Source organism: Myxocyprinus asiaticus, chromosome 18 (genome assembly GCF_019703515.2).
Source record: "Myxocyprinus asiaticus isolate MX2 ecotype Aquarium Trade chromosome 18, UBuf_Myxa_2, whole genome shotgun sequence".
In the NCBI taxonomy this organism is placed as follows: Eukaryota; Metazoa; Chordata; class Actinopteri; order Cypriniformes; family Catostomidae; genus Myxocyprinus; species Myxocyprinus asiaticus.
In genome coordinates this window covers 18,312,400-18,336,264 of record NC_059361.1, presented here as the reverse complement: position 1 = coordinate 18,336,264, position 23,865 = coordinate 18,312,400, and the positions used below count along the sequence as shown (strand labels likewise).

Sequence of the window (23,865 nt, the reverse complement as noted above, 5' to 3'; positions counted from 1 at the left end):
CTGGGAGAGAGAGCTATGGCCAATGAGTTCATAAACAGAACCAACAACAACAACAACAACAGCAATGTTTCAAGGTCTTTTTTTCTGTGCAACTTGCTAATTGTCACACCTCAATGTTCTACACTATATTCCCTAACACCGTGCCAAAGCTGAGAGTGACCTTTTTACGCAAGACAACTGAGATACCTGCAGATTGCGTAGGGAGGTGAGCAGCTTCTCTGCTTGAGCTCTGTTCAGTCGCCCTCTACCACCAGTCTACACACAGCCATTAAGAATATTAACAAAGAATGGCAGGAAAAGACAAAGCAAACTACAGGAAACATATGAGGCACAAAAAAGGAAAATACAAAGAATAACAGAGAACAATGCTTAATGGAAGGATACATCCTCTCCAAAGATGAGCTGTCTGCAGGTCTCCAGCGGAAGCTCATAGTCTTTTTCCAACACTAAACAGAGTTTAAATATTATAAACTTGTACAGAAACAGGAAGCATAGGGGAGTCTGGGGCTAATTGTCACACTTTATACTCCAGTGAATATTTCTCAGGGTAGGTTAATTTTTGAAAGTCAATTTCTATATAGACACATGCTGTACTTTAAAGAGATAGTTTGCCCAAAAAAATGAAAATTCTCTCTTTATTTACTTAAGCTTATGCCATTCCCATATGTGTATGACTTTCTTTCTTCAGCTGAACTCAAATGAAGATATTTAGAAGAATATCTCAGCTCTTTGGGTCCATGCAATGCAAGTGAATGGTGACCAAAACTTTGAAGCTCCAAAAAGCACATAGGCAGCATAAAAGTAATCCATAAGACTCCAGTTGTTTAATCCATGTCTTCTGAAGCGACCCAATAGATTTTAGGTGAAAACAGACCAAAATTGAACTCGATTTTCACTATAAATCTTGATATCAGCAGTTTCTTGGCGATCATGATTTCAAGCTCGATTACACTTCCTAGTGCCATCTAGCGCTCTGTGCATGCATCACGCACTAGAAAATGTAACTGAGCTTGAAATAATGATTGTGACTAGAGACTTCAATGGCAAGATATACAGTGAAAAGGGAGCTATATTTTGGTCTGTTATTATCCAAAACCAACTGAATTGCTTCAGAGAACATTGATTAAACCACTGGAGTCATATGGATCACTTTTAAGCTGCCTTTATATGATTTTTGGAGCTTCAAAGGCCTGATTCACTTGAACTGTATGGACCTACAGAGCTGAGATATTCTCCTTAAAATATTGTAATTGATCAATTAAAACAACATTTAAAACACGTGACAACTTGCCCCCTACCTGACATTTATGTGTTCTTAAAATCTACAAGTATATAGTTGCCTGAATGTATTAGAGTGTTTTTGTGTGTGTGTGTGTGTGTGTGTGTGTGTGTTCAAGTGTTTACATTTGCTAGCTATCCACATATTCTCAGCGAGTCCACTGTATTTCGCAAGGTGGACAGAATTTCAATTCTGCAGAAGTGCGATTGGTTGGTGTTTTGTGTGAAACTGCTTGCTTGCGTGTCATGCGGTTAGACTCTTGCTTTTTAAATGTTGTAAAGATGTCTTAAAAATTTCCCGGACAATGTGTGCAGTTAATGGTAATCCTAATAATCAAGCGAAACTAAAGTTTTATCTAAAACAGCAATGCTATGATCAGAAACCACTCGCAAAGCAAAGCACTCCAGTCCCAGTGCTGCTTATTCCATCGTCTGCCTACATAAGGATTGACTTAGGAACATCTGTTTGAAAAAGCTTGGAATATTTTGTTTGTGTGCCCTTTTCACTTTATTGGCAAGACGTTAACAGCAGGGATTGCTTATATTATTCACTGTTACGGTCCGGCTGCGATAGATATCCAGAAACAGAGCACAATGAGTTACATAAACGATAGCATTATTATGCTAACAGGTATGTGTACATGTGCTGAAAGTTCATTAGAAACTTTGAGAGTTTTAAAATAGCATTATTACTGAGTATAAAATGGAACAGTGTTTTTCCTGAACTGTCTGTGAGTAGTGACAATGTTTTCAACAGTTTTCATGCTGTGATGCTAATTGGATAAATTCTACAGTGAAAGACTAATAATAATTATTAGTAAGACATGTACAGTAGGTAGATGTTTTATCACGTCTGAAATTAATTGTATTATGATTTTCCTCTTTCCTGCATTTTTCCTGCCTGCAATTCACTTTCTTTTGTTTTGAGTGTCTTTGCAGAGTGTGCATGTCTTCCTTTAAAGGGAAAATGTGATTTGGAAAACAGTGAGGACATTAATTCAGTATAAAATGTATTTGTACAGTTTTTTTTAATAATACATACTGATTTATAGTTGCTTTACAGAGAACACTGAACTCTTGTGTACAATGAGCTTACTACACAGTCATCTCTCACAAAATAATAGTATTTTATCCGAAAAACAGCAGCATGACAGTCTCATCGCCTGAGTCCTGTTATACATGAGCATCCTGCTGTCTGGACCTCCCCTGTATCTGCACTAAGTACATAATCTTGGTACAACAAACTCTTCAGGTTCTGGCTAGACTCAATATATACTTTAAAATAACCAAAATTATCAGTTCTCAAAACTGTTGTTCTCAAAACATATCCAACTTTACAGCTGTGAAGTTGCTAATAGGCTACATAGCTTTTCAGGTTAGTCTGCTCAGGTTCTTCCATCGATGAATAAAGACTCAACAAAATAACTAAAATGCTTCTAAATTTGCGATATTTGGCCATCATCCTGAAATCCATAATCATTAGCAGATAGGTGAGGAAGAACAATATCGCCTCGCTATAATTCTGTGATCATTTGTTCTCAAGTTTCTGTCATTTTTAATGCTGCGTTAGTACATAACATAATGATTGTTTACGCTTAACCGGAAGTTCCACCCACATCGGCTGCAAAGCATCATGGGACTCAGGAATTTTGTGGATAGCAAAAAAGGTTTTGGAGGATAGAATTCACAAAAGTCATACCTAGGTGTTTGAATCCAACACATAAAACCATTACTAAGAAAAGAAGACATTTGTGTAATTGTACTTTAGACTCAAAACCATATAATTACTGAGATATAGCCTTGGTGACAAATTCCACATGTGACAAGTAGCCCCGGTCTCAGCTACTACAGAGTATGTAACCCTGGCTAATCTCCATTTAAAGGGAATCTACACAATACTTCCACCTTGTGGTCATTTATGGTAAAATAATCTTATTTTACACAATCACTCTTGAAAGGTGACAGCTTGTGCAAAATGTGTAAATCCTGACCTGAGTTCACCAGATTCATAAACTGCACAGCATTCACTCTGTCATCCTGAAAAGTGAAAAACAATGAAATATTTGAAGTAGTCTGCATAATTAATAATAAAAGTGCACTCTCCCCAATGATTCATCATGTCAGTAAATATCTGTCTTGTGCAGACTACAGTGGGATTGGAGGAAATGCTTACCGTTCCAGCCTTCTCATCAAACCACTTCTGCACCCTAAACTGATCCTCAGGTAGGGCTGGTTTTGACATTACAGTCTATGGAGCAAGTACACACACACACACACACACACACACACACACACACACACACACACACACACACCAACAACAGCAACATCTTATAGTTAAATGAAAAATATTAATATATTTCCTGCAGAATTGCTTAAAAAATAAAACATTTATCAGTTTCTTTGGTGGGGCCAGTGAAAATATTGGCAGGGCAAGTACAAATCCGACCCCAACCGGCCAGCAGAAACAAATCCTTATTATAGTGCCTCGAAACTGTTTATCTTTTATTTGTTGATAGATTTCTTACCACAGAGTAGTTGTTGGTGCAGGGGAAATCCTGGAACCTGTAATGCAGATTTGAAACCTTGATATGGTTAACCGCTAGGCAGACATAAACAGCACTGTGCTATATTCACCTCACAGAGAAAATATGTTACATTTCAACATGGAGCTGACTTTAGAAACTTTAGACAGATATCAGGTGTTTTTCATTCTTTGTACCCCTGTATGTTGCCGGTTTTGGTGTAAATGCGGAGGAAGAACTCCCCCTGCAGGTTGGGCCTGTAAGTGGAGGGCATGATGACATAACTGCCAGGTTCAAGGTGCACCTTTCTCCACACACTCCTGATGTTACGGTACTTTCCGGAGCGGCTAACAGCACGATTGTTGGAGAAGAACTGCTGGTCCAGAGAACCTGGTATGTTCTGCAGATAAAGGTTGAGGAAATGTCATTATGTACAGGTGCATCTCAATAAATTAGAATGTCGTGGAAAAGTTCATTTATTTCAGTAATTCAACTCAAATTGTGAAACTCGTGTATTAAATAAATTCAATGCACACAGACTGAAGTAGTTTAAGTCTTTGGTTCTTTTAATTGTGATGATTTTGGCTCACATTTAACAAAAACCCACCAATTCACCATCTCAAAAAATTAGAATACATCATAAGACCAATAAAAAAAACATTTTTAGTGAATTGTTGGCCTTCTGGAAAGTATGTTCATTTACTGTATATGTACTCAGTACTTGGTAGGGTCTCCTTTTGCTTTAATTACTGCCTCAATTCAGCGTGGCATGGAGGTGATCAGTTTGTGGCACTGCTGAGGTGGTATGGAAGCCCAGGTTTCTTTAACAGTGGCCTTCAGCTCATCTGCATTTTTTGGTCTCTTGTTTCTCATTTTCCTCTTGCCAATACCCCATAGATTCTCTATGGGGTTCAGGTCTGGTGAGTTTGCTGGCCAGTCAAGCACACCAACACCATGGTCATTTAACCAACTTTTGGTGCTTTTGGCAGTGTGGGCAGGTGCCAAATCCTGCTGGAAAATGAAATCAGCATCTTTAAAAAGCTGGTCAGCAGAAGGAAGCATGAAGTGCTCCAAAAGTTCTTGGTAAATGGGTGCAGTGACTTTGGTTTTCAAAAAACACAATGGACCAACACCAGCAGATGACATTGCACCCCAAATCATCACAGACTGTGGAAACTTAACACTGGACTTCAAGCAACTTGGGCTATGAGCTTCTCCACCCTTCCTCCAGACTCTAGGACCTTGGTTTCCAAATGAAATACAAAACTTGCTCTCATCTGAAAAGAGGACTTTGGACCACTGGGCAACAGTCCAGTTCTTCTTCTCCTTAGCCCAGGTAAGACGCCTCTGACATTGTCTGTGGTTCAGGAGTGGCTTAACAAGAGGAATACGACAACTGTAGCCAAGTTCCTTGACACGTCTGTGTGTGGTGGCTCTTGATGCCTTGACCCCAGCCTCAGTCCATTCCTTGTGAAGTTAACCCAAATTCTTGAATCGATTTTGCTTGACAATTCTCATAAGGCTGCGGTTCTCTCGGTTTGTTGTGCATCTTTTTCTTCCACACTTTTTCCTTCCACTCAACTTTCTGTTAACATGCTTGGATACAGCACTCTGTGAACAGCCAGCTTCTTTGGCAATGAATGTTTGTGGCTTACCCTCCTTGTGAAGGGTGTCAATGATTGTCTTCTGGACAACTGTCAGATCAGCAGTCTTCCCCAAGATTGTGTAGCCTAGTGAACCAAACTGAGAGACCATTTTGAAGGCTCAGGAAACTTTTGCAGGTGTTTTGAGTTGATTAGCTGATTGGCATGTCACCATATTCTAATTTTTTGAGATAGTGAATTGGTGGGTTTTTGTTAAATGTGAGCCAAAATCATCACAATTAAAAGAACCAAAGACTTAAACTACTTCAGTCTGTGTGCACTGAATTTATTTAATACACGAGTTTCACAATTTGAGTTGAATTACTGAAATAAATGAACTTTTCCACGACATTCTAATTTATTGAGATGCACCTGTATGTGTGTGTATATTCCAATAGCGAAGATGTATTAAGAAATGTTTGAGTGTTTAAGATAGTGAGTGTGTCTTTTAACTGTGCCAGTGCCATCTGATATTCATTCAGGCTCTCACCTCAGGGGGGATCTGGAAGAGAGAAAAAAATAGGTACGAGATAATGAGAAATACCGATGAATAAATAGAGGTGTACACATTTGCTTGTATGATGAATTGCTTATGTTTATCATTTAATTCACTTGGATAAAAGTTTCTACTAAATGATTTAACATAAACGTAAGTAATATACAACTTATGGAAGCCCATTTCCACCACATAGAAAAAAAATTGTACTTTGCTAAATCACAATTATGAGATACAAACTCATAGTTTTGAGATAAAAAGTCATAATTAAGAGATAATAAATTAAAATTATGAGATTACTTTTTATTTTATAATTGTCATAATTATGGTTTTTAATCTCAAAATTATGACTTTTTAATCTTATAATTCTGATTTTTATTTCATAATTGTGACTTTTTAATCTCATTATTATGATTTATCATCTCATAATTATGATTTTTTATCTCAATTTTGACTAATTTTCATAATTTTGACTTTTTATCTAAACATTTTGACTTTAATCTCATTATTATGATTTATCATCTCATAATTGACTTTTTATCTCAATTTTGACTTTTTATCTCATAATTTCAACGTTTTATATAATAATTTAATACTTTTAATCTTATAATTATGACTTTTTATCTCATAATATCGACATTTTATCTCATAATTATGGCTTTTTAATCTCATAATTTTGATTTTTAATCTAAAAATTTTGATTTTTAATCTCATAATTATGACTTTTTATCTCAATATTTCAATGTTTTGTCTCATTATGACTTTTAATCTCATAATTGTGATTTTTAATCTCAAAATGATTTAGCATCTCATAATTATGACTTTATCTCATAATTTCGATATTTTATGTCATAATTATGACTTTTTATCTCAATATTTCAATGTTTTGTCTCATTATTATGACTTTTAATCTCATAATTATGATTTTTAATCTCATAATTATGATTTTTGATCTCGAAATTCTGACTTTTTATTTCATAATTTTGACTTTTTATTTCGTAATTTTGATTTTCTCAACAAAAAAAAATTACTTTTTATCTCATAATTATGACTTTTTGGGGGCCTGGGTAGCTCAGCGAGTATTGACGCTGACTACCACCCCTGGAGTTGCGAGTTCGAATCCAGGGCATGCTGAGTGACTCCAGTCAGGTCTCCTAAGCAACCAAATTGGCCCGGTTGCTAGGGAGGGTAGTCAGATGGGGTAACCTCCTCGTGGTCGTTATAGTATGGTTCTCACTCTCGGTGGGGCGTGTGGTGAGTTGTACGTGGATGCCGCGGAGAATAGCGTTAAGCCTCCACACATGCTACGTCTCCGCAGTAACGCGCTCAACAAGCCATGTGAAAAGATGCGCGGATTGACAGTCTCAGACGCGGAGACAACTGAGATTCGTCCTCCGCCACCCGGATTGAGGCTAGTCACTATTTCACAATGAGGACTTAGAGCGCGTTGGGAATTGGGCATTCCAAATTGAGGAGAAAAGGGGGGAAAAAATTATGACTTTTTATTTTATAATTCTGATTTAGTATCTCATAATTACTACTTAGCATCTCATAATTATGACTTTTTATCTCAATATTTCATCGTTTTGTCTTATTATTATGACTTTTAATCTCAAAATTGACATTCTAATCTTATAATTTAGATTTTCTCAATTTTTTTTTCTTTTTATCTCAAAATTTTGTCTATCTCAATATTTCAATGGTTTGTCTCATTATTATGACTTTTAATCTCAAAATTCTGACTTTTTATTTTATAATTCTGACTTTTTCAAAATTTTGACTTTTTCTCAAACATTTTTACTTTATCTCATAATTTTGACTTTTTATTTAAAATTTTTGACTTTAATCTTATAATTACTATTTAGCATCTCATAATTTTGATGTTTTATCTCATAATTATGACTTTTTACCTCATAATTTTAATGTTTTATCTCATAATTCTGATTTTTAATCTTATAATTATGACTTTTAATCTCAAAATTATGACTTTTTATTTTATCATTCTGACTTTTTCTCAAAAGTTTGACTATCTCATAATTTTGACTTTTTCTCAAACTTTTGACTTTTATCTCAAAATTATGACTTTTTATCTCTTAATTTTACCTTTTTATTTCAAAATAATGACTTTTTATCTCATAATTATGACTTTTTACATTAAACTTATGACTTTATTTCTCACAATTTTGATTTACCAAAGCATCATTGTTTTTTTATGTGGAGGAAATGGGCTTCTATAACAGCTAGATCAGGGGTCTTCAAAATTCCAGACCAAGGTCCCATTGGTGGATGGAGAGAAAGAGCAAAGATCCCATGTTACATATTATATAAAAATGAGTGTTTTATTTTAAGTCTGGCCTATAATTACATGCACATTGTACCATATCAATAAAATACTATGTTATGATGCTTACATTGCAAAGTTATTAAAACAAACATTAATGTACAAAATCATATTATGTGTTACATTGATATTGCTTAATACATTTTCATATGGAAGGAAACGTGAAACATTTAGCTGAATCTTTGCTTTTTAAGTTTGAAACATCCCGCATTTATTTAAAAAATATATGCACTTACACGCCATTTACCAGTTCACAGAGTTTACTGGTGTTATGTTGTAATATTGGATATAACTTTACACAGATAAGGTTAGTAAGCGATCTTATCACACTAAAATCAGGGCTGGCCCGTGGGTTTGTGGGGCCCTAGGCGACATTGGTTTGAAAATTGTCATAACTTTAAAACATCCATAGAACCACTGCAAAGTGCAAATGTGATGAGTAGATTTGTTTAATAGAAAGCACTAAAAAAAGAAGCAATACACGGTATAGATTGGTAGATGACAAATAACGTGTCCAATAGCTTTTTTTCCCAACATGAAGACGTATGTTAAAATATACATGCATGCATAAGGGAATGTGTGTATTTCAGGTGCTGTGACAAGTCACCATTTTATCACCTTATTTTGATCGCCTTTCAACTTTTTATCTAGAAGTACAAATAAACCAATGTCTCAATTAATATGAGTTCATGTGAACTGCAAGTATGATAATTACTGGGTAACATTTTATAATAAGGTTTTCATTAGGTATCATTACAATGTATCGTACAATTTTCCAGCATTTATTAATCTTGGCTAATGTCAATTTATAAAAATAAAATGTTTTATTGTTTGTTCATATTCTATTAACTAATGTAAATGTTAAAAACTGACAAGTATATATAGAAATTAACATTAATTGAGATTCAGTGTTAATTCATGTTAACTAATGTACAGTAGTTAACTAATGTTAACAAATACAGCCATAAATGTTACCCATTAAATTAACACAAAATAAGAAAATGCTGTTTAAAACAGTTTTAGATTTTACACACATTTAGATTTAGTTTTAATAGAATAGGACATGGCTAACAATGGTTGAAATTAAATTTCAACTATCCATGTGTGTAAATGTTTATTTAGAGCAACAAAATATAAACACAACACCTCAAAATATACATTTGTAAACAAATATAAAGAATAAACACACCTTTTAGAGAGCAGATATCTTTGCAGTTAGGATGGTTTGGTTATTTTCCAGATTAATTGCTCATATTTTCACTCTGTGTGAGGTTTTTGCATCTTTATAATGGCAGTGTCTAAATTCCTTCCCCAGCAGTACGAGTCTTAATTATTTTTTGTGGTAATCAATATTATCCCAGTAATACTATAAATTTAACTTAGCTGTATCGAATGCAGAACATTCCTTTAACTTAATAGTGTATTTTCATTTAATTAATATTTTATTTTTCTCCCCACAAAAAATAGTTTGAGAACAAACAATAATTTAATAATTGCCTGCAGTGTGGAGCAAATGCAATAATCTACCAGCCTCATCTACACTACTGTTCAAAAGTTTAGGGTCACTTACTCATTCTTCATTTTTTATTTTTTTCACAGTTTAGAATAATAGTAAAGTCATCAAAACTATGGAATAACATAAACGGAATTATGTTGTGACTAAAAAAATCCAAAATAAAATCAAAACTGTGTTATATTTTAACATCTTCAAAGTAGTCACCCTTTGCCTAGAATTTGCAGACATGTGCTCTTGACATTTTCTCAACCAACTTCTTGAGGTATCACCCTGGGATGCTTTTTAAACAGTTTTGAAGGAGTTCCCATCTATATGTTGGGCACTTATTGGCTGCTTTTCTTAATTATTCGGTCCAAGTCATCAATTTCAAAAACTTTTTTTTTTTAATTACATTTTAGATTTATAATGAAATAAATTAATATGGTGGCACAATTATATTTTTGTCTACAAAACTAACTTCAAACATTTAAGCATATGCCTTCAGATCAAAAGATTTTTAAGATCATGAGAAACATTTCAGTCAAGTGACCCCAAACTTTTGAACAGTAGTGTATATATCGTAATTTTCACATTGCAAGAGTATCTCTAGCACTGTGGAATGATCTCATCTGTCTCTCACCTTGTAGATGTGGAAAGCGATGTAGAGGAAGTTGACTTTATCTTTCTGTCTGCGGTTTTTCTGGAGGAGCTCCACCAGTGCTGTGCACTTCTTCTTTTTCTCTCCCTGTTTGTTCGTCTTGATCACAGGAGCCACCACGCCACCACCTTCTTCATCCTCTTCTCCTTCCCCCTCCTCTTCCTCATGCTCATCCTCTCCATAGTCAAAGTCATCCACATCTTTCTCAGACAGAATCAGCTGGAACTGAGGGTTTTTCCAGAACGATCCTGCAGGGAAGAAAAAGAGGAAGGATTTCAAGCGAAGGAAGAAGTTAGATTGATTCCAACAAATCTAAGAACATACGAACATACAAACACAAAACCATAGATTAAAGGCCTATTCAGAACAAGAGTCATTATTTACTAGTCCTAAGACCGTATGACTTTCTTTCTTCCATGAAAAACGAAAAAAGTCTTAACTGGGTTTATTTGCCATTATGACAATGAATAGTGACTCTGGTCTATCAAACATCATGATGTTATGTTGCACATTTGGCGATGAGAACCACTTATGTTTGATTTAAGCCCTTTATTAAAGGGATAGTTCACCCAAAAATGAAAATTCTCTCATAATTTACTCACTTTCATGCCATCCCAGATGTGTATGACTTTCTTTCTTCAACTGAACACAAGCAAAGATTTTTAGAAGAATATTCCAGCTCTGTTGGTCCATACAATGCAAGTGAATGGTGGCCAGACCTTTGAAGCTCAAAAGATCACACAAAGGCAGCATAAAAGTAGTCCATATGATTTGAGCGGTTTAATGTATGTCTTCTGAATGTCTTCTCACTTTGGGTGAGGAACAGATCCATATTTCAGTCCTTTTTACTATAAATCTTTCAGAATGTAAAAGAATGTGAAAGTGAAGATTTATAGTAATAAAGGACTTAAATATTGATCCGTTTCTCACCCACACCCATTATATCACTTCAGAAGACATGGATTAAACCACTGGAGTCATATGGATTACTTTTATGCTGCCTTTGTGTGATTTCTGGAGCTTGAAAGTTCTGGTCACAATTCACTTGCATTAAAAGGACCTACAGAGCTGAGATATTCTTCTAAATATCTTTTGTGTTCAGCAGAAGAAAGAAAGTCATACACATCTGGGATGGCATGAGGGTGAGTAAATGATGAATGAGAATTTTCATTTTTGGGTGAACTATTCCTTTAATTATTTTATTTGAGAGTGAATAACGACTTAAATGACATTCTGTTCATTGCACAAAGTGCACTTGGAATACAGTGCGTAAGCTGTATCTATTACTTTATCTGTAGTTTTATGTTGTTAAATATTTTTTTGAACTTGATGGAGTAGACTCAATATTCACTGTCATTATGGTGTGAATAAACCCTGTGAAGACTTTTTAAAAATTCACCTTTTGCGTTCCACGGAAGAGAGAAAGCCATACGAGTTTGGAATGAAATTAGGGTGAGTAAACAATAACATAATTTTAATTTTGGGGTGAATTATTCCTTTGAAGCAAGTGTAATTTGTATTATCATGTGGCTTGTATTTTGCATTAAAGTTAGTGAAATCCTGTCTGGTGAGTTTTAGTCTTTTTTTTTTTTGTCAGATTTTGCATTAATGCTAATGATATCTGTATTGTTGGTTGGGTTGTATTTTGCATTAAAGCAAGTGAATATGTACAACCAGATGGATTGTATTATTATACTGCATTAAAGCCAGTGAAATTGGTATAATCAAATGGGATGTATTTTGTATTAAAGCAAGTGAAATCTGTTTTATTAGATGGGTTATATATTGTATAAAAAGAACATGAATGATATAAGTGCTTTTCCATTTTGCTCTTGGTGTGAATAGGCGCTTTGTCTGCGATTTGTTTAGCTTTTTTATTTTGTTCTTTGTATGAATGGGCCTTAACTTCAAACACAAACATCTACTTACTTGGGTATCGGCGGCTGCCCCCTGCAGAACACATGGGGACCCACATGCCCTGATGTGTGCTCAGGGTCCAAGAGGGGGTGGTGGTGTCATCGCTCGTCTCCCCCGTCATAGAGTCTGGGTTGACACTGCACATTTCCACTGTGTTAAACAGTCGACAAAAGTCCTCTATTCCAATCCTGCAAAACATGTTTGCAAGCACATACACAGGCAATTTTGAGACAGTCGCATAATTGTATCTGTTTCCATTGTGAGGAATCGCAAAGTCCCCATAAGTCAACATGACATAGTGTTTTCAACCAATTTTAATTTCATGCTTTGACATATTTATGAGTGAAGCAGGATATTCAATGAGAAAAATGTTTAGGGCAGGACTTGATATTATTCACTGGGAATTAATTAGGCCATAAAAATTTGTCTTGATATGACAGGTCAATGTAAAAATTAGAGGGCCAAAAAGACCAGTTGTTTCAAAGGCGGAGCAGGCTATTACATTTTGATGAGAGATTACAAAGATACACATTCTTTTCTTTGGAATAACATGCACCAATGAATCGATCAAAATAAGACAACAAACATGTATAAGGAAAGTAAATAAGGTCAATTTTGTTCATATTGACTGTGTATGAGTTACAGATGGGAATGATTCAAGAAACAAAAGTGTACTGCAAATATTTACCAACCAGAATTCTCCATCTTCAACTTTGGCCAACTCAAGCCTGGTCTTTTGAGCATTGTCTATACAGTCCCAGTCTTTACATCTGCACACACAAAACACACACACACACACACACACACACACACACAAGTAGTCCTTAGAAGCCCTATGACATCAACACTGTGGTAACAAAATGAGCTGTTGAGGTCTTTCTCACTTGTCACTCCAGGGTCCACAGTACTCAACAAACCCCCAGGGATTTCGCAACCTCACCAGCAAGACTTCATCAGAGCCCTTCTGGACCTACAAAAAAAAAAAAAAAAAAAAAAAAAACATAACACAAGGTCATATGAGAACCTAAAGGGTGAATCTCACGAAACCTGTCAATAACATACCCAATCATATTTCACTGCAAAATCAAAAGAAAGAAACAAGAGATTACATTTTGCTTTAAGAAAATGAAGCCTATTTAAGGACCATTAAGATTGCATTATGGCATTATTATAATGACAGCCCACCCCCTAAAATTCTCAGAACCGTAAAGCAAAAAAAATAAAAACAATAAAAATAAAACTCTCTTATATGTAAAAAAAAACATAATGCTATATTATTAACATGTAAAAGTATGTATACATTTTGGGAGTATCTGTGGTTTTGCATTTAATTTATGCTGATTCAAATAAAAGAAAAATAACAATAAATAATGAATTACATTAATAAGAAACACCATTGAGAATAATTGTGAGAATTGCACAAATCTCAAGAGTAAATGTCCAAATACCTTATGGAATGAGAATAAATGTAATGTCACAATGCAAAAACCGTCTTAATATTCCTAAAATTAGCCTTCATTTTCTTTAAGTGAAACATAATTTATTTTTTCCATTTGAGTTTGGGGTAAAATGTGACCTGGACATGTTTTAATAAGATTCACTCTCATGGGTACTTATTTAAAAAAATAAAAAAATATTAACAAAAATAAATCAAATCACTAATAACTATTTATGCTCATTTATGCTAAACATATTTGTATGTGCGCTATAATATATCTGTGTGTGTATGTCCTGGCACATACCTTATTTGAGTTAGTAATGGCATAGGCATGGCCTTTGATTAGACCATCTGATGTCACAGTGCCAATGTCCTTCACACTCGTAGCCTGCACCAAACAAAAACACAACATATGTCACACAGAATGTGTGTGGGCCTATACTTTGTATACAAAATATGCGTACATATACCATATATAGTGGATATAATTTACATATGTGCATGTGTTACTTTGCACTCTAATCTGTCTTGTATACTATTATTCTGATGCAATTGAAACTTTGTAATGCAGCACTTTTCATACTACTGTTTTCTTAAGATGAATTGCTTATGATTTATTTATTCCTCTTTTGTATGTCGCTTTGGGTAAAAGCGTCTGCCAAATGAATAAATGTAAAAATGTAAATGTACTTTGTGTTTGTTACTGCGTATGTGTCTGTACATGTATGAAGCAGCTAAGTAGGCTACTCCTGGCCAGGGCAGCAGTAATGGCTCTCCAAAGCATGCGTGGGGGCCGGGAAGACACAGGGAGGGAGCAGGCAATACCCCCCGTGAAGTCCTCCATTCCCTCTGAGATAATCCCCCCCTTCAGACTGCCATAGGAACCAATGATCCTTAAAACATAGACAGACAACAAACACACACACATACACTTAGTGAAGGGTACATTCAAATTGTAATGTCACGCTCCCTTCAGAGTCCCTATATTAAGAGCTCTGTCCTTTGTAGTGAGTAGGGCATAGGGATGATCACTTTCGATTGGAATTCGCCCATTCATTCTTTAGGTCCTTCGGTTCTTATTTCACCCCAAAATAAAAATACTGTCATAATTTACTCACCCTCATGTTGTTACATACTTGTGTGACTTTCTCTCTTCCGTGGAAAAGAAAATGAGATGTTAGGCAGAATGTTCAGTCACCATTCACTTTCATTATATGTAAAAATAAATAAATAAATAAAAATGCAATGAAAGTATATGGTAACTGAGGCTGTCAGTTCCAAATATTCTGCCTGACATGTCTTTTTGTGATGCACGGAAGAAAGAAAGTCACCTGACCTGTTGACCTAAGGGTAAGTAAATGATGACATAGTTTTCATTTTTGGGTTATCCATCCCTTAAACAGTAAAAAGAACAATGTTCTTAACATAAGCTGTGTCACTAATGAACCTTTACAGTCACACGCCCACACATACAAAGATACATATGCTGAAACTGACTTGGCATAAGCTTTCTCCACCAGGGCGCTCCAGAACTCGTTGGTGGTGCGAGAGTAGCTGAAAAGCAGACGGCCCTCTCTCACAGGCAGCTTGTCATCCACTACCACCTCCACCCACTCACCATACTGCCAGAACTACATCACAGAGAGAGAGAGAGAGAGAGAGAGAGAGAGAGAGAGAGAGAGAGAAAATGATTATGCTTGCTCTGTAAGCATACGTGGGTTTTGAAATACCTGAGAAAGTGGCATGTTGTACTGCTTTATGGTTCTCTGATTTGTCTTTGTCTTGATTGTCCAATTTTTTGATTGTCTATACTGAGCGGTCCAAAAGTCTGAAAACCTGGGATTCAAAATCGAATTTAAAAAACTTTGAAATTAAGAAATAAACAAAGTTTTAGGGTTTTTAAAAAATTTTAAACTAATTTTAAATTTGTTTTTAAAACAAACAAACATTATGATTTAAAATGTATTCAAAAATGAATAAGAAATAAAAATGAAATAAGAAATATAGATTTATTTGCTTCCATTAAAGTCCACAAGATGTTCTTTGGAACATTCACAAATCATGCAGGGATAACATGGATCATCAGGTTTTGCATAAACTTGTGGAGTCAAGTGCATGCTGTCAGTAAAGCAAGGGTGACATAACAAATTAAAATTAAACTTATTCCCTCAAATTGTTATGCTGATAATATAATGTGTAATGAAAAATTATATATATATATATATATATATTTTTTTTTTATTCAATTACAAAAATGCAAAATAGAAGCATTTTCACTAGTGTTCTCAGACTTTTGAACCCCACTTTATGTGTCCTCTGTTTTAATGTGAAGATAAGAGGAAAACTTAATGTAATGTTAGACAGGCAGGCATGGACCTGTGTTGGGCTGCAGGTAGCACCATGTGTGTGTCCACGTGTCTGCATCCATGTCCTTGGGCTATGGTAACAAGTCTAGACATTTCAAGCACTATCCCCCCAATAGATAGACCTCCCCATTCTTCAATCCTCTACCTCCTTGTTTTCACGTTTCTCTACTGTCGCTCTCTTTTGATGTGTCTTATTTCTTTCTTCCCCTCTCTAACAGTCCTGGATTAGGTCTAGTCATGTTGTGCATACCTGCTCAGCCTCTAAAAGTAATAATATGGGAGGCAGAAAAAGAATTACATGATCAGAATATCATAATTCCCTGCCATAACAATTAAATAACACAGAGCAACCTTCCATAAGAGCACTTTAGTGTTAATATGTTTTGATAGCTTGATAGTTGCAAACATTTAATCTCAGTTTACAACCACACAAACAAAAGTGAGAGAAGAGCTGTAGTGGTTTGTTTTATTACAAGCCATTTCAAGGTGAATTCTCTGAAATAAATTGCATTGCAGTAATCATTTTTCTTGCAGTGACTCAATCGTCACTTTGTGCTTTAAAAACTGTATTTAGCTGAGAAAGTGAAAGAATGGCATAGATTTTTGCAGATAACTGATAGTTCCAAAAAGCAACTATCAGCACCGATTAATTGGTAAAAGCGATATATCGGTCTACCTCTACTTTCACTGTGTGGAGAAAAGATGTAGAGAAAGTGAATGAAAGGTATATAGGTTTGGAACAACATGAGGGTGAGTAATGTTGTTCCAAACATTACTCACTCTTCAGCACATATATTGTGTCTCCAACTTCATATTGTGAATAATAATACAGTATATAGACTATAAAAAGCTTAATTTGGTAAATATTAAATATAGAGCATTGCAACGGAGCCAAGTCTACGTCATTTCAAAATAAAAGTCCCTGGGGTGTTTCAGGCTTGTTTAGTGTTAAAAGTCCCATGTTATACTCCCAATCATCTTTTTTTAATTATTATTATTGGGGTTTTGCTTGAAAAATAAACTACATCTAGGATTTTTTTTTTTTTTAATTTTTGGACTCAGGCCTCTATGTCTGTGCCAACTAAGAAAATGTTGTAACATTCTATGAATCGATTTTAAAAACTATCGGCCGATTAATCGGTTATCTGCCTTTTTCACCACCTAAGGTATCAGCAAAATCCACTATCAGTCATTAATGTAGTCTTGAACCTAAATGGAAACTTTCTTTTTTAAATGTATCTCTCTTTAGAGGGTATTGTTGAATAACAAAAAAAAGAGTGTGCAAGATTCACGAAGGCAGACCAAAAAAGGGTAATTCTGGCCATGCACATTTAAGGCTATGAGGGAACTGATTTGGAGGAAAGTTGCAGTAAACAAGACCACATAAGGAAACAATAAAAATTACATTTATCTAAAACTTTTGTCCAAGATGAGCCTGTTTTGATGTTGTATTCTATTCTCAAGAGAGAAGATATTTTCCCATCAAGAATCATTTTAAGGTGTATTGGCATTCAAACTCTGCCTTCATTGAATGAAAACCAAACGTTGGATTTCACTGACCAGGGTGGTTCCAATAAATTAATCAGATCTTTAAATGACTCATATTTGTATAGCGATTAGTAGCTAGAGGGTGAAAGCTGACCAGTGATTGTTAAGGGGTCTGCATCAAATATACAACGTAGGAACACCATGTTTCTTCTCTGTGAATGGAAAACAGACAATTGAATTATGATAATCAGTGCCAATGTGGTGTGTGTTTGAAGGGGGAGGGGCATACAGATGTACATGTCATTGGGACAAAAGGAAGATGATGGGAGGTTGGAGGAGCTGTTTCTGGAATGAGCCTCAGCAGTTACGAATGTTCAGGTCAAAGAAGAGTGATTCTAATCACTGTTCCATCTGATGAACAACAACTCCAGCTAGAAGTAAATCTAGACACATAATTACACAAAAGACTTTCAAACGAGGACATAAATTCTGGATCAATTCCACCACTTTTAACAGACCCCCAATTGAGCTATAAAAACGTGCCCTTTTATGTCAAATTTATGGTGACTAGCTCTCTCATTCTATACATCATTCACATCTCAGTAATTAATTGTGCTTGTGGATGAGAAACATGACCTATTCAACTCATTCTGAAGCCTAACCTCATAAAATCATAATTGTTTGATAATTGTTGTTATTATATGATTAGGTTTTTGAGACTTTTATAGTGCTTTTAATTTATTAAGAAGCCTTAGTTGCAGTCATTGCAATCACATGGCAAACAGTACAATTCTTCAATTCCTCTTTGGTATTCCACAGAAGAAATTCAAACAAGTTTGAAATGATATGAGAGTGAACTATCAGGACTCATCAATAAGGATGGACCGCTGCCCCAGGTTCAGTGTGAGAGACTTTCGAGCCAGTTGATGGAACCGTGACCAGAGAGTGCTGTGTTGTCACTAGCCTCAATTTTGTATTATTATTGATTGTGTGTTTCTAATACCTTGCAAACTCAAACATTTGGTTTTGTATGTTGTATTAAACATAGCTGTTGTGAATTCAACTCATTTAAACTAGGCTGTCACCCAGTTAACGTTATATTGCTAGCTGACAGGATTTTTTTCAATTTTTACTTTGTCTCAAAGAACTTGCAAAAAACTGGTTAATCATCATTAATTGTAATTATTTAAATTTGTACATGTTAAAAAGTTTAATTTATTTTTTTGATTTTTTTTTTTTTTTTTTGCGAATAGAGATAATTAGACAACATTTCTAAAAATCTTTGATAAATGTATAAGTTTACATGCTGTAATTAAAAGTTTGGCTAAATCATCTGCCATTGTCCAGTGGACTCTTTTAATAATAGGGTTATATAGGCGTATTCAATTTATATCAAGCTTTATTGACAAGATAAACATACATTGCCAATGCATTATAAAACACTACACATACAACTATAAATCAAATTGAATGCTGATGTTTAATTTGCTGAAGTTTAAAATCTCAAAATTATTATTCTCTCTGGCTGCCATTCAGTCTCTTTCATGCACACACTGGGTCTCTCTCGCGTGGTTTTGTTTTTGGCACTGGTTCAGATGACAAAGAGAGAGTGTTTTCCAGTGATGCGAAGAGATACAGTACAGCAGCTTGACTGTATCTTTCCCACACCTGACTCACTGATTGCGGGTGAAGTCTCCATTCTCTGTACAGTAAATCCGCTCCCGTGTTTATTATGCCTGGGGCATGCGTTGTGCGTAATAAATGAGCCTGCACTGCTCCACACAATCAGTTTCTGTGCTAGCATGTGCGGTCGAGTCGAGCGAGTAACTCCTGGAAATTTATATATGTCAATTTTAGCCACAGGAAGTGGGGAAAAACATTAGTGGAGTTTCAGGAAGTGAAAAAACAACAACAAAAAACAGATACTGCATTAATTGCAGTAAATCACGACACACACACACACACACACACAAATATATAATATATATATATATATATATATATATATATTATTCTTTTTTCTGGCACCTTTCTAAAAATAATCATAATAATTTTTCATGGTATGAAAATGTTGGTATAGCAAGTAAAAATCTGGACTACTGACACAAATGGAGCATCAGGAAAAAATATTTATTGTCGAGCCCCGACTATCCTTTAAATCCAGTTTTAGCTCACACCCTTACCTTGAAATGGAAGATGCCAGCATAGGATTCACTCAAGCTCTGTCCAGATGGAACCACTTTGACAAACAGCGTAGGGTGCATGGTGAGACAGGACAGGGCAGCCAGCAGCCAGCAGTTACCTGTAACAGATGAGAGACTCTGTTAAAAGAAACACATAAATTCCATTGACATTTATGACCACAAACATTTAACTACAAACTCAAACACAAATCCACAGCAAGGCTCTGAAGAGGCAGCAGACATGCTGTCTGACTCACACATACAAACAGTGCCATTCCTCTGTAACAGGTAACAGCTGTTAATTTGCCCCATGTGAAGAAAACAGAAAATAAATTTATTCCGTGTGACAACACATCACAGAACACATTCACAAAAAAAACAAAAAAAACACCACCAACTCCCATAGGAATGACACCAAACAGAACTTTACAATCGGGCAAGTTCAATTAATCTTCCAACCCCTAAAATATAACGGGCTGAATATATTGGTGTGGAAACTCACTTGAAAACAAATATTAAAATTTCTGCTTTAAGTGCTAAGAATGAAGCATTCTTTGGGTAGATTTCCATTCAAATTAGATTATTTACATGCGTTTGCTATTGTGGTGAAGCATTGCTGCATTCATATATTATTTAGAGAGAGGACTTCAAAATTCTGAGTGGCAAAAACACATGTCATGATTTAAGCAAAGATCTGCATGCCTTTGATAAAAGATGTCTGAATCACACTTCTTTGCATGTCTATTATGAAAAAAACTATGGCTAAATGTTGAGTTTTGCTATGAATGGTACCAAATCACCACCAGATGTAGGGAGATTGAAAGAGAGGGGTAAAGCAAAACAATAAAACAATACCCGCTGTGCACAACAATTGTTATTCTTTAGGTGGGTGGATATGGGGGTGGGGGGAGGGAGGTTTGTGCAGATGATGCCAATCCGACCTCTCCTTTTTCCTCCCGCTTTCATCCCTCTCTGCCTATTACATTTGTCATGTTTTTGATGTGAGTGGCCTAAGGCGGCTCCGTGTTGCATATCTCAGCAGGGATTCTGCAGGAGGTTCTGAGATCAGTATAGTGTCTAGCAGCTAGAGGGGCAGAATGGGAATAGTACATTAAGCATTATGAGGAAGATCTGGTAGAAGAAGATGTGGGGGGGGGGGGCATCATCTGCATGATAAGGAGGGGAAGAGTGGGAGTGTCGCCAAAGACGGATATTTCTCTGATAGCGCTCACGCCTTGAGGGTGCTTTTGGGTGATTTGGTTTCTGAGAAGTGCAGTAAAGCGTTATCCCATTATCCTGGCATAAAATATGAACAAGCGTGCACTAACACGCCGTGGACTCACCCAGCTGGCCCTGGCAGATATCGGTGCTGCCCATGGTGCCCTCAACAAAGACAGCATTGCTTGTGATTTCCTGAAGTGGGGAAGAGTTGGGGAAGGAAGAGGTGGGGACAGTCAGAACATTCTGGTTTGAGTCAAAAATACAATGACAAGATGATGCATGCAGCGGCGCAAAAACCATATAAGCAAGGTATGCAATGCATAGGGTGGTGCCGGCAGCTCGCTAAAGGTGGTGCAATCGGCCTCCTCGACCCCTCCAACATCACCCCCCGCTTATAATGGATGACGCTCCCCCCACCCCTTGCTTGACAGATACATGGGTCACAAAATGTTGTTTTGCATACCCGCTCGGAAATGTGTAGTTGCGCCCCTGGATGCATGTATGGAAGAACTCATCTCCAGCTTCAGGGTCCATGTATCTATCCGTCTTCAATGCCTTCCACTGTACTTAGTTTTGTCTTAAATGTTCAGCCAAAAAAAGTAATTCGGTCATTATTTACTCACCCTCATGTTGTTCCAAGCCTGTTTCGACTTTCTTTCTGCCGTGGATCCCAAAAGTAGATTTTAGACAGAATGACAGCCTTGCTCACCATTAATGTGTGGAAAAAAGATGCAACGGAAGTAAATGGTGACTGAGGGGCAGTTTACACGACAACGTTTTCAACTAAAAATGGAAAACTTTTTATGCGTTTTGGCTGTTCGTTTACACAACAACGGCGTTTTGGGGCCGGAATACGCAAACTTTTGAAAACGGGTTTCAAAGTTCACATTTTTTGAAAAGGATACGTTATCGTCTCTGTGTAAACATACAAAAACGAGAATTTGTGAAAACGATGACATCATGCGTACACCTATTACATGTTCAGTCTATAGGCATGGCCGCGAGTACTTCAAAGCAATGCGCGAGACATTCAAAACTACAATGGCGGACTACAGGACTGTGTTTGTGCTGCTCAAGATTTTGAGTTTATTGACACTTCTCCAGCAAAGTAATTGTAGTAATAAAGCAACCTCATCGTCCGTCCAGACAAAATTGCTCGATGCTTTCGCCATCTTCATTGTTTGTATTCACCGCTCTGTGGAAGAACGCTTATGTGCGCAGGCGTGTAGTGTTTCTTTACAAAGTGACATCGCCAACAACTGGCCTGGCATGCATAATACAGCATTTTAGTCGTTTTCGCGGATCTGTGTGAACGGGGATTGTTTTGACAACGATGTCTTCTGTATGCGTACCTTTTCAAAAACGCAAAGGAAAAACGTTTCCGTTTTTAGTACATCATTGTCGTGTAAACATACCCTGAGGATGTTAGTTAGCGAAACTATTTCCTTTTGTGTTCCACTGAAGAAAGAAAGTCATATGGGTTTGAAACAACATGAGGGTGAGTAAATGATAACAGAATTTTAACTTTTGGTTCAAACCTTTCAAAACAACTTCACTGGGAAATTCATTTGTGTTACAGAATGGGTAGAAAACAATACTAGGTATGTTTTAATGCATTAAAAGACATGTCTAAATTACTGACCAACTTCACCTTGAGAAATGAACCAATTTTTTTTTTTTTTTACTTTTTGCTCTTATTTCCCATTTCTTTAATTTGCCCAAATCCAGATGGCCTTGTTTCTCTTCTCTTCTAACACACTTTTTTTTTTTTTTTACCCGACTACCTGAATCTTCCCTAAGGGGAGAAATTCTCTTTAATGACCCCATACAATGTGTGAAAGGAAGAATCTTCTCTGTCAAGCCAGTGCATATACTAACTGGTGATCAATGACAAATTCTCCTATGTTTACCCCCATCTATTTTGATGTTTAATTCAATTAAATAGTAACACTTTATACTTATAGTCCAAAAAGACTTTGATGAATTGATGAAAGTTATTGTACATCAATTAAAATTATGTAAATGTATGTGACATATGCATACTGTCAAATACTCCTGGGGGAAAGTCAATTACATCTGTGATCAAAAAACTATTCTCATAGAAGGATAAGTATGTCAAGTATGTTACCTTCGGTCGCAGCCACTTGACTGCCTTTTTCGGATCAGGATCCACTGGCATACCGAGAGAGGTTTGATTCGCTGCAAAAATCGGGTCTGAGAACAGAACGCCAGATTTGAGGCACTTTTCCAGTAGACTGTCATAGTCTTGATCCTTGAACTTCACCGGATTATCAATGGAACCTCGCTCAGAGTCGCTTCCAGACATCTCGAAAAAGTTAAAAAAAGACGATAAGCTAGCGTCAGTGTTGTCACTCCTTGCCTGTGCAAAAGTTTTAGGTAAAAAGTTGGGAGCAGCACAACCCCTCCTGTGAACACCCTCTCATGTATACAGCACTGGGGGGCGTAGAAACTTGGGACGTAGTAGCCTATATGATAATGTCTCTACCTCTGAGCTGCAAATATAAAATCACGCTCGTTAAAACAAATAATTTAATTTATGACTGTTATTAGCAAACATAAGGGCGCATACGATACTAAACTATCAAGTCTATAATAGGTATTTTAGGACATTAAATAATCTTAAAATACAGGTTTGGTGAATCTGTAACGTCATTTCTAATATTCTGAATAATAATATGGATTTATTAACAGAGGATTTTCTTTATTATTATTATTTAGGAAAAAGTTTACACAAACGTACATAATAGCACAAGCATAGCATTATATAAAGATGACATCACTTAAGAGGAATTTGT

General features: G+C 36.0%; 1 pseudogene; it reads right to left on the bottom strand.

Moving 5' to 3' along the window:
• Positions 1 to 23,485, bottom strand: part of LOC127456091 (calpain-2 catalytic subunit-like) — a 32,197-nt pseudogene extending 8,712 nt beyond the window's left edge.
• Between the last annotated feature and the right edge of the window lie 380 nt (positions 23,486 to 23,865).